Below are 13043 nucleotides of genomic sequence, written 5' to 3'. Positions count from 1 at the left end.
CCCTTTGATTGGTGCCAGTTGCTATTCAATGCTTATCTTGTAATAGGTTTTGTTTTAAAAAAATAAAAATCTTAATTAGGGAGTAAATTTGCCCAGCAAAATTGTGAAATTGGAATCTGGGATAATTTCATATGATGGGGGTTTTTTTAAATCACAAATATGATGACAGTGAGTTAAAGTTCTAGATACATTTCTAAGCTTGAATGAATAATGTATAAGCAATTTCCTTCCTGAAACACCTTTGTTCTGCCATGTTTATGTAATGTGTGCCCCTGTCTTGATGCAAATATTCTGAAATACTGTCTGTGGTGGTTGATTTTCTGCTGTTTTGTTCTAAGAATCAAAATGCCTGTTGTTCTGTGCTTCTGTAATCATCTGGGATGCTATCATGCTTTTTGGAGAGATGTTCCTGTACTATAGTATGTCTCTATTATCCATAGATTTAATAATCCAAAAAACCCTTTCCTCCACTCTCACAGAAGTATTTTTGGGCCTCTCTAGGTCCTCCTGTGTGCTTCTGGCCCAAGTACTGTATAACTAAAATATAAGGTTCACGTTTATCCAATTTCAGATGTTCAAGTTTGTCTTCAAACACATTCCTTGTGGTTATGAGGTTGTACTGTACTTGCATTTTTTCCAGTTCAGCTGTACAAAGCATAAGAAGCAGGATGGCCATCTTGTGGGAGAGATATGATTGTGTGTTCCTGCATGGCAGGAGGTTGAACTGGATGGCCCTCAGGATCCCTTCCAATTCTGTGATTTTATTTATTTATTTATTTATTTATTTATTTATTTATTTACAGTATTTATATTCCGTCCTTTTCACCCCAAAGGGGACTCAGGGCGGATCACATTGCACATATAAGGCAAACATTCAATGCCATTACATAGAACAGAGACGGAGACAGACGCAGGCACGGGTGGGCCTCGAACTCATGACTTCTTGGTCAGAGTGATTTGTTGCAGCTGACTGCTAATCAGCCTGCGCCACAGAAATGCTATTGGCACTTAAATATCCCCTTTTGCATTACATTCATATGGACTTTAAATGGGAACTGATAGACAAAGATGAAACATAAACACTCTTTTTTTTTTTGCAGGTTTAGTGGAGTCATAGACCTGTAGCTTGAACATGAGAGCATATTTTGCATGATCTGTCTTGGCATTGCAGTTAACCAGGGGTGGCATAGACTAATTCTGTCAGCTAGCATTCCTGCATGCATTGTTGGACATACCTTAATCTCACAGTCATTTTAGGAAAACAATTCCAAGTGGTGGCTTTGTGTTTGTTTTGTTTTTGTTTATGAAAGGTAGAGAATCAGTAAACTAATACTTTAAAACTTCTGCAACGTTATCTGAAATAAGAGAAGGTATGCAATTTCATCTGAGTGCATATCTTATACAATCCAAAGCTTAATACTTTCCAGGGTGTAGTAAATGGTTAACATATACTAAAATTCTCTTTATGCCAGGAATGAAAAAGCAAGCTTTATTATGACAGTTTTTGTCATCTACCACAGAAATGATAAGTGAGTGTCCAGCGCACAGCTGTAGGCACTCCAAGCCAGGGCCTGCCAGCCAGGCCCGTAATTTGCTGTAGGCCCTGCCAGAGCTTGCCAGGGCTTACAAGTAAGAGGCACTCAGCTTGCCAAAAATCAGCCAAACGGCTACCATTTCCACTTTTTTTCCATTTCACTGATATTTCCGTTCCAGAAGGAGCTGTACCATTTTGTGCATTCCGAATGAACTACATGAAACAAAAATACAAATTAAATGAGTCAAAGTTTGGGCCCATGACTGACTACTATAAAACTGGAGGAGGGCAGGACACAATAGGGATAAATAAAGAGATATGATTTCACCAGCAGATGGTGCTAGTCGACTGACAGAAGAAATACCACTGTAATTTGCAGGGAGAAAAACTCAAACTCAGATTAAACTTTCCCACATTTCACTCATTTTAAATGAAATATTTTTTTTCTCATCCTCACCAGGTGTCAGGAAAGCTCTGTATCCCTTATGTAGTGTGATAGTGATAGGATCATGACTGTTCACATGCTGCACCCCACACATATAGTTTGTGCACCATCAAAAAGGGAACAGACACTCTTATGGGATCTACTTTGTATTTTGCACCAGGCGTTTCTTTTAAACTAAAATAAAATGATTCAGAACCTGGTTTTTTGTTTTGAGCCAGATAAAGCCAAACTAAATCCTGATTATTCGAAACACTCATTTCATGAGAATGATTACGAGTGTGAGGACCAGACATTTTGCTGTTGTTTTTGCTAAACAAACAACTGAGACTCGGAAACCCATGCTGATCAACTATTAGAACTAGATCTTCACTTTATCCTCCCACCCCACCTGATAGTTGACTTGATGGTAGATAAGGGAGAGATCTTGATAGCCTTAGCCTCATCCCTCGCTAATATTAATTTCCTTTGGCCTAGAGGCTGTTTTTTTCCCAGAGAAGCTTAGAGATTCCTGTTCACATTGTAACCATGGGCTGGTCCACTGGATTTATAATGATCAGTGTATGGTGTAGCCCTTGTGGGTGATGAGCCTATCACCACTTTCTTTGTCAGGGAGAGTTCATTTCCTCTCAAAGACTTGAACTGCCCATCCTCCTTAAGACTTGGATATATGAAAAGATTCTAAATAGTCTTCAGGGTCTTAATCTGACTGGTTTAACTGGATACAGACTCTGAAAGCCCAGATCAACCATTGAATAGCTGCTGATGACTTGTTCTCTAAGTACCTCTTCTCTTCAGTTACTAGATTTTAATGTGTGTTGTTTTGAAAAGAGCTATAAATAATGCAGTAGGAAGTAGAGAAAGAATTGTTCTAAATCTAAATACAGCATGTCCTATATACAACTGTACTTGTTCTGATGATAATGAAGAGATCGTACTTTGCTGTCACTGTTGCATCAATACAGGCTCTTTGCAGATAACAACACATTTTTTGCAATATAGCCCCCAAACTGAGGGGGAGGAACCATCTATGGACTGCTGGGACTTGTTTGTAAAATGCTTATAAAATTGCTACAAGATTCCTATCCCTTTGTTCACTGTTTTTCAAGAATAGTTTATTATTTATGAGTAACAGTCTCATTTTGTACCAATTAATCACTAAAATACCCTAAATAATATATAGCCCTCCCAACAAAATATCCTTAATAATAAATAAACAATACTCTGTGGGTAACCCTGAGTATTTTCCTTGTTCTTGTACTATGTAATTGCCTTGTCTATTGTTGCTTTAAGTAAAGCAACAAACAATACCATTGCTTTTATTTAATGCATTGCTTCCAATGTGGATGGCAGGAAAAGAGACGGGAGATCTGAAATCAGCCATTTAAACAAAGTGAATAACAGATTTAGAATATGATTTGGAAATTACCTCCAAAGATATTTTGGTTTCCTGCTGATACAGAAAATACGGTATCTGTGATTTGCATGTGCAGGTATGAAGGAGTCTGTCCTTTCTGTTTCCTTCTATTGTGTAAACTTATCCCATTTGCAGGTTTTCAAAACACATAATCAGTGGAAATATTTATTTCTGAAGTCTAAAGCCTTGATTTGATTATTATCAGAGTCATTTTTACCATGTTAAAAAGCTAATATTGAATGTAATTGGCTTAAAGGGTATGAAAGGTATCTGTTGATTGAGTTTTTACTAGTCTGTGCACATGTGTATGAAGTTCTTCACCGTGTAAGCTTTTATGTAAGATATTTAGCTGAAATGTCAAGATCCAATTTGCTATCGGTTTGGACATTTCAGTAACATGTAAGATCAGTTGCTTAATATCAAGCCAATTGGTTAAAAACAGTCAATTGGGTAGGTCAATGCCTAGCAGGCATTGTTCAAGTGAGGGATTCTGGGTGTTGGGAGTACAAAAACATCTGGAGGGACAAAGCTACTGATTTATAATATAAATGTTCCTTAGGTAAAGGTAAAGGTTTTCCCCTTAAGTCTACTCGTGTCTGACTCTGGGGGTTGGTGCTCATCTCCATTTCTAAGCTGAAGAGTTGGCGTTGCTCGTAGACACCTCCAAGGTCATGTGGCTAGCATGACTGCATGGAGTGCTGTTACCTTCTTGCTAGAGTGGTACCTATTGATCTACTTACATTTGCATGTTTACAAACTGCTAGGTTGGCAAAAGCTGGGGCTAACAGCAGGAGCTCATCCTGCCCCCCAGATTCGAACCGCTGACCTTTCGGTCAGCAATTTCATTAGCTGAACGGTTTAACCCACTGCGCCACCAGGGATTCCTAATATAGGTATTAAACAGAGCTGTCCATGCCATTATGAAAAGTGGAGTGACACATTTAGGATGTCATGAAAGAGCAATGACTTGCTAGTTAAGGAATATATAATAATAATTTTTATTTTAACAAAGGGCTATTGTGGGATTTTCAGCATCACAAACTAAAATACCAGTTTAAACATTGTGCTCCTAGAAGTGGATAGTGGGCACCATTTGCACCTTGAGCTTTCTGTGAGAAATAACTTGAATCAACTGACAGTTCTTATGGTGCCAGAGAATTGCTTTAAGCATATCTAGATTAGAATGGTCAAGCTCTTTAAGGTGTCTCATGGCTTTTGGTAGGCATGCACACACCCCAAACCTGAAAACACTTCTTTGCTTTCTGCCCCTTCTCTCCCTTTCTTTTTGTTGCTACTTTCAACAGCTTGGAAATACAGTTTGCAGAACATTCCAGTACCTGTGTGCTCTGTGGAATTCTGGGAATTGTAGTCTAAAATGACTGTTTATGCTACAGTTCCTAACACAGCTAGGAGATTCTGGGAATTGGTAGTTTGTGTTTTCTCAATTCTGCTATTTCATCTATTGCCTGCATGTGTTCATTCGTCACCCTCCAGGCACCTGAGGAAGAACAGATGTCTCCTACTGGGGGTCTGAGCTGAACACCTGCAGAATTTCAACCAAGTTTTTATTTAGTTCATATAGCCTTGATTGAAATTCAGATAATTGAGCCTTAGATTCTTTGGAATAACCTTTTTGAGAAGGGATATCTCATGTTATAGTGTAAGCTTCTAAGTTTCGAAAGTAGCATGCTATGTAGCGTGGGCAGAAGGACATATCTGTTTAAAAACTAAAAGCCTTACTTTTGTTCAGACAGAATAAGTGATTGTACAAAACTAGAGTTACTGTCAACACAGTATAAAATGTAGGCAAAACAATATATTTCTCAGCTACTGAATACAACTTAGAAAAAAATTCCAACTAAACATTAGGAGGATATCTTTACTGTTAGAGGTGTGCAATAGTGGAGTAGGTTTGAGCAGAGATAGGATTAGCATTTATCAGGAGTGCTTTAATTGTGTTTGGGCTAGATGGTTCTTGTAACTCCTTCCAATTCTATGATTCTGATTCCCATTATCCCTAACCACAAGCTGTGTTGCTCTTGGCTGAAGGTAATTCGAGATCAACAATATTCAGGGTAAGGGAGCAGGGGAGCAAGGTCTTTCCCAAACCTGGATCCCAAGACAGTGTTGGATTACAGTTTTCCTCATCTCTAGCCAGTCTGTAGCACTGGTCAGACATAGTGGCAGTTGTAATCCAACAACATCTGGGAACCCCTACAGTTGGAAGGACTACACTTGAGATGTCATTAAATTTCAGCTCCATCCTCAGGCCTCTAGAAGTTACATCTTGGCTCATTTTAATTTGTAATATGTGAGCATGAAGATGTCATCTAATACACAGAAGGCCATTTCATTTGCTTTTGAAGTCCTTTTTGAGCGGTTGCTGGTATGTTTTATTTTTCTAGTATCCCAGTAACCAAGAGGAGGAATACCTAGTTTGTTTTTTAAACAGTGCAGGAAGTGCTATTGCAAACTGGCTGAGCAAGACAGAAGAACTCGGAATCTTTAGCCATGTCAGAGGCTGGAGCGTGAAGGAGTCAATGCTAGGCAACATTTGTTAATATAATAAATAGGATGATACCAAATACATTAAGTATTTTTAAACTTTAAACTTTCCTTAAGGTAATGCAAGGTCTAGCCTTTGTGATTCTTTCCTTAAGGCCAAATCTTATCACAGCAACCACCTTGTGAAGTAGACAAAGTAGAGAGATAAAACTTAGTTCAAGGTCACCCTATCAGCTTCAAGGCTCAGAAGGGATATGAATTTCAGTCTTCCATGTCCAAGCATAACAAGAGTCCATTACACTACTTTTCTGTCTTACACTACCCCCCCCCCCCCCGCTTTCCCTCTCTGTATTCTCTCTGTATGTTTTAAATGTTAATTCCTAGTTACAGAAACAGGATGCATCCTCCATATTCCAGAGCAATAAACACAAATGTTTACAGTGGCAATTGGTGCTTTAGAACCAACAGTGGTGGAACAGAGATCTTCATTGGAAAACTTGCCAAACGTCATTCCCTCCGGAGAGAACTCCAGTCCCGGGCTACCAGATTAGATGTTGTCTAAGGTTAATGACCAGATGTTTCTCAGCTGCTGGACAGATTTCCAGCTGAGACCCAAATGAGTGGCTATCCAGCAAGCAAGTATTAATATAAACATTGCAGAGGCCTAGCCTTAAGCAAGCCATTAAAAACTTCCCACGATACTGTGTGGGTTGTCGGCTTCCTTAGAGACTCATCCAGAAATTGTGTGTACTGCACTTGAATATCTTGTGCGGTTCAAGCTTGAGCTGCCACCTGCTAATGTAATGCCGGGGCCAAGCCTCCCCCTTGGTTTAGTGGCGCCAGAGCCGTGTGGTCCCTGGAATTTGATTATTTGTGTTAGCAGATAATTCAGGCCAGAAGGCTTAGAGCTCTCTCTTCGTTTGAAAGATGTCGTCATGCTTCCCAGCAAACCAGTCGCAGGGCCATCCACTTCCCCACAAACCACTGCAAAATTGTGCTAAGGGTCTTCAAAAGAGAAACTCTCAGGCTCTTTTCAAATAAGTGAAGCCAGTTTTACACAATAATCAAAATAGATTTGTGGCTTTCTCCACTTCTTTTTTCCCCCTTTTCATCTTTGCCCTCACACAAACATACTTTATAAGATTTTATGTGTCTCTTCATATTTCCATGCTATAAAGCCACAGACTTGTGTTGGTGTTGTTTGTGATGCAAAGCAAGCAACAACAAAAAGCCAGCATTGGAGAATAATCTTATTTCTTTTCCAAAGTATCACAACATAATTAAGTTTTAAAAATTGTCCACCCACTTTGCAGAGGCAAATACAGACATAGACACCTCTTTTACTATAATTTTCCATAGCACAAATTATGTGTTGTGTTTGTATATGTGCAACTATTTTTGAGTCTACCTTAATAATAAATAGATTTACTTGCAAGTAAGTCCTACTAAAATTCTGAGTGAGCAAATGTAGCTGTGTTCTGCATTGTCCTAAGCTTAATCTTTGCCATTGCTAGCTCGGGTTGAAAAGAACAGACCATAACTCTGGTATATGAATTCTGCAGTGAATGCAAGAAAGCACTGTAGCTCAGTGATCAAGTGTGTGTTTTGTGAGGCAGAAGGTCCGCAGTTAAACAGTTGGCTTCTCCAGGCAGGAATCAAAGAAGATCTTACCTAAAACCCCGTAAGTGATGCTGAGATGAACCAGTACACTAACTCTGTACGGAAAGCTTTCTACCCTCTAGTCTGATACTCTGAAACATGTATTCTGAAGTCTATTGAGTTTAGGATTTCCATAAATGCATTTATAATTGGTTGGAAGTAACTGGACATAAATTTCATACCCTCCAATAGATGAAAACTGGGATAAATAACATCACAGTATGGCCAAGATGGCAAATATTCTTAATGAGGAAAAACAGACAAGCTGGGAGAGGCTGCATCATTTTACTTTTCCCAGGCAAGATTCAGCTCCTTTCCTCTGCCTTGCTGAATTATTTGAGTGCAAACTACTTTGGCACTTTGAACTCAATTTGCTGCAAGTGAAAGATGCTAGGACCAAGGGGGAAATGAGAGGAAAACTGGGATGTGTCCAGAGAAGGGCGACCAAAATTATCAAAAGTTTGAAAGCCGAGCCCCATGAGAAGCATCTTAGGAAGCTGGGTATGTTTAGCCTGAAGTAAAGAAGACAGCGGGGACATGATAGCTATGTTTAAATATTTGAAAAGATGTCACATTGAGGACGGGCAAAGTTTGCTGTCTGCTGCTCTGGAGCAATGGATTCAAATTTTAGAGAAAAATTTCCACCTGAACATTAGAAACTCCTGATGGTAAGAGCTGTTCGACCATGGAATATGCTGCTGCCTGGGAGTGTGGTGGAGTCTCCTCAGGAGATTTTTAAGCATTGGCTGGATGACCATCTGTCAGGGTGCTTTGATTGCATGTTCCTGTATGACAGGGAGTTGAACTAAATGACCCTTGTGGTATCTTTCAACTTTATGATTCTATGATCTGAAAAGCAGCTGAACAACAGGGACTGTATAGCAATGAGATGGTCTTGGCCAAATCAGATACTATGTAGTCTTGGTGTGCCAAAATGCAATAATGTAGTTCCTCAAGGGGTGTGGTAGACAAAATGGCCCCCATCCCCTCTGCAGTTCGAGCTCAAGGGTGGGTAAATTGGCTAAATTAAATTTCAGAGATGTTTTAGAAGAGTCGGACATATCCTACTGGTGGGCATGACAAAAGCCTAAGAGTGTGTCCAAAATTTTCTCCCAGCATATCTTAATTTAAAATTCTTGCTTCCTGTAGCTTTTGAACCTACAAAAAGGGGAGCGGGATACAGATGCTGGGAGGCCACCAAACAATATTGTCGAGGGGAAGCCAGATTGAGGCACCAGGAATGTGTTTCTAGTTTGAAGATTTTCCCTTTAAATTCCATAGTAGAAAAGCACGGTTAGTTCCACCTTCCTCAATCCACCACCTCAAAAAAATTACTACAGACTCCATCATCCCCAAGCAGTCATCTTGCTGGAAGCGCTACATGTTGGAAAAATCAGAGTGTTTCCTTTACACTGTGGAATCTAAAATTATTTCAGTTGACTTGGGATGTTACACAGAAAACAACTTTAATGAAATATTGTCCCTTCTTGAGTTCTAGAGATGTCTTTGGACTACATCCCCCACAATCCTTTCTCACAGCTAATGTTGGATTGTGCTGGTAGAAGTTATAGGCGCGAATATCTGAACAGCCAAAGGTTCCCCAGCCCGTTGAACACGTTTGTCTACACTGGACCTACATTTGAAATTCAAGTGTGCATCTATGTAGTTATCTCCATCCTGCTGTGTTGCATTTATCTTAAAAAATGGATTCATAATATACTGGCTTAAATATTTGACTGGACTCTGGGAGACCAGAGTCCGAATGCTTGCTAAGCAATGGAAACCCACTGGATGCCTTTAGGAAAGTCACACTCTCTCAGCTTAGAGGAAGGCAATGGCAAATCTGCTCTGAATCAATCTTGCCAAGAAAACTCCATAATAATGTTATAAATTAGAGTTGACTTGGAGGAACATAGCAGTAGCTTCACCCAATTTTTGTCAAACAATAAAAATTTTATAGGATTGACAACTTTACTTAATGCACCCTCCTCATGTATGAATTCTTACCTTATTCTTCTACAGATGAATGCTAAGGATCACCTCAACCAATCTACAAAGAGAAAAATGTGACTCTTTGGTTCTCTTTCTTTTTTATAAAGTCTCCATTGGAATATTGCTGCTCTTGCTCCCTCCCTGTGTGTGGTGGAGTACTGAAAGGTGATTTTAATTAATGAAATCTGCTCCCTTCAGGTAGGCATCCCTTCAATTAGTTTTGCTATTAAGTGGTCTCCGTTTTTATTATTCCCTTCTTGAGGATAGGATATAATTTTGCATGTTGCCATGGGATTTTTCCCCTACATTGTTTACATAGTCTATGCTTGATCTGCAGATTGAATCCATCAGTTTGATAGCCCTGTGACATTTTTACACGGGCGAACATTTCCTGTTAAACCATAAATACTGGGGAAGAAAGCACAAAGGGGGGTGGTGTTGAGAAAAGCACATTCTCAGGACACATTTCCAATAGGTTTGTAGTTGAGGCGGTTGAAATGCCAACTCTGAAACAATGATCTCTGTTTACAGCCCCCCCCCCCCCCCCCAAAAAAAACACCCCCTCTACCACTATTTGGAAAAAAAATATGTGTTTTAGTGATCTTTTTGAAATGAAGTAATATAGAATTCCTTCCTGTCTGTTGTGGGATTATAAAGTGGAGCCATGCTTTATGAATTGAAGAGCAAGTAAATGAAGGCTTTGCTTAAATCTTTTGTATACAGGAAGGATCATATTTGTGTGCTAGACTTTCATTAGCTTATTTTGCTCTCTGCTGTGTTCATCTTTTGCCCTTATAAATATTATCTTTCTATCTTTTTTCTTTTTATTTTCCCCTCTTTCTTTTAATGGTTGTGGCACTGCAATAAAAGTAAATGCAGTCCCTATATTATTTGTGGGTCTGTGGATTAGTACACTTGTACTGGAATGACTGCGGAATAAAAATATGGATTCTCTTGTATGTGTTAACAAGAGGCCAAGGGAATGCAGTGAACCGTCTCCCACCTTGCAGCTTTCAATACCTGGTGTCTTGTGAAGATAGCCGAATAGTAAAGGCTATCTTCACTTTATGGGGCTGACATAAGTAGGGTTGTGAAATTCTAGAATCTGGCCTACAATCTCCAGTTTTTGTGGATCATTTGCAAGCAGGAGATGAAGGTCAAAATTCTCTGGTTTTAGTGAGCTCATTCCTGGGCTAGAAAAAAAGGCCTATGTGCAAATCTCCAGTTCAGTTAATCCACCAGCTCCTTCCTACAGTTGGCAAGAATTAATTGATTTCTTGCTGCAACTTTCAATTATTCTCTAGGGGGTCTTTACTTAGAGTGCTATAGAATGAATGTTTGACAACACTTTAACTGCCATGGTTCATTACCATGGAATCTTAGGACCTATAGTTTGGCAAGGCACCAACACTCTTTTGCAGAGAAGGATAAATACTTTTAAAACTACAAGTTCCATGATCCCATAGCATTAAGCCATGGCAGTTAAAGTGATGTCCTGCAGTATTAATACTACAGTATAGATGTACCCTTCCTCCTTCCTTTCCAGTCATTGAGTTTACCTTCTGCACTGGATCCACTTTCTGACTAGACGCAAGTAGGTTATGATTTGGGAACAGTTACTTTCAATAAGATTTCTATCTCACTTTCTAGACATGAGAATATGTTCTCTTTAGCTCCATCTGTAGTATACATTTGTATGACAAACTATGAGCAACTACCGTATATACCCAAGTATAAGCTGATCTGAATATAAGCCGAGGCACCTAATGTTACCACAAAAAAACTGGGAAAACACTTGAGTATAAGACAAGGGTGGTAAATGCAGCAGCTACTGGTAAATTTTGAAAATAAGAATAAAAATTGATACCAATAAAATTACATTAATTTAGGCATCAGTAGGTTAAATATTTTTGAATATTTACATAAAACTGTAATTTTAGATAATAATAATAATAAGAAGACTTTAATAGGATATAAGTCGACCCAAATATAAGCTGGCCAGGACCCTCACTCGAGTATAAGCTGAGGGGGGCATTTTCAGCTTTAAAGGGGGCTGAAAAACTTGGCTTATAATCAACCATCAGTTGAAAAATGTTCCTTCATTCCTCACACATGACTTACTTGTTGCTGGAGCAAGACTTTGTAAATATTTGTAAACTTCTTATATTTGTTGTTTGCATATTTGCTTGGTAAATTTGCCTCTTTCTTTCTTTAAATGCCTATACTGTATTTCAACCAAATTTTCAAAATATTGCATTTGAGAAAATTTCATCTGGGTGGACAGAATTCTTCTTTAGAAAAGGGGCTGCTCTCATTGTGCCTCTCCCCAGTAGCTGCGCCCTTCTAGTAGTCCATCATTGGCCTGAAGGGCAAACAATTGGATCTGATCAAGGCAACTTCAGCTATTCCTTCCTGTAACACCAAGAAGCTGGTAAAAAAAATAGTATATGTGGTTATGTGTGCTTCACCAAACTACAAATCCCAGTATTCCAGAGGATGCAGCTGTGGCCATAAAAGTGAATTTTTAAAAATCGTGTCAGTAGCTACTTGAAAACAGACTGCAAATCTCTTCTGGTGTGAGAGAATTGGCTGTCTACAGAGATATTGCCCAGAGGACTCCTGGATGTGTTACCATCCTGCTGGGAGGCTTCTCTCATGTCCCCGCAAGCTAGAGCTGACAGACAGGAGCTCACCCCATCTCACGGATTCAAACCAGCAACCTTCAGGACAGCAACCCAACCCTTCAGGTCAGCAGTCCAGCTGACACACCCATTGTGCCACCGTGGCTGCTGTAATTGCAATGCTACAAGTGTCTAGGTTGAAGACCACCTGGATTGTACAGGGAAAAACAAGGCAAATTGAGGGTTCAGAGAAAACTTTAATAATACAGATGAGTAAAGAAGTATAGATGGGAAGAAACTAACTGGCTTTATTAATAAAATATCAAAATGAGATCCACATTTGGCACAGCAATGAGTGAACAGAAATATCAAACGAGACTTCCGGTGAGTTTGAGTCAGATGTCCTTGCTCTATAGTACTGAATATCAGGATCAGCTGATGAAAGAATATAAAGGATTCTCACCCACCCATTGCCAGCTGCCAAGTTGTTCTCATTTTCAGAGAAGACTCCTTTTATCATATAGAACATTTTGCGCCCTGTTCATACCAGGACCAGCATGTGGCTCAACTGCATTTGCCAAGATTCGGTTTCTGATGCTCCTGCAGTTAATATTCACATTAATTGATTGCAGTTTCATAAAGGAATGTTTCAGCTTCATGCTGCCCCGTTGTTCCCTAAGCATTTGCACTAGAATCCCACATCTCCCTTGAGTTGATTCCTCACCCGTAACATCTTGGAGCAGCCCTCCTGCAGTGAAGGAAAGCTTTTCAAAACTGCTCAGAAAATTATTTCAGGTCTTTTCCCTGTGAAATGCTATTAAATGTTCAAGGAATAAAGGTCTGGCTTGAATCAAAGATAATTTTTTATGAAGT

The sequence above is a fragment of the Anolis carolinensis genome, chromosome 4 (genome assembly GCF_035594765.1).
Source record: "Anolis carolinensis isolate JA03-04 chromosome 4, rAnoCar3.1.pri, whole genome shotgun sequence".
Classification (NCBI taxonomy): Eukaryota; Metazoa; Chordata; class Lepidosauria; order Squamata; family Dactyloidae; genus Anolis; species Anolis carolinensis.
The sequence above is the reverse complement of the archived record's forward strand: the minus strand, read 5'-3'. Positions refer to the sequence as shown.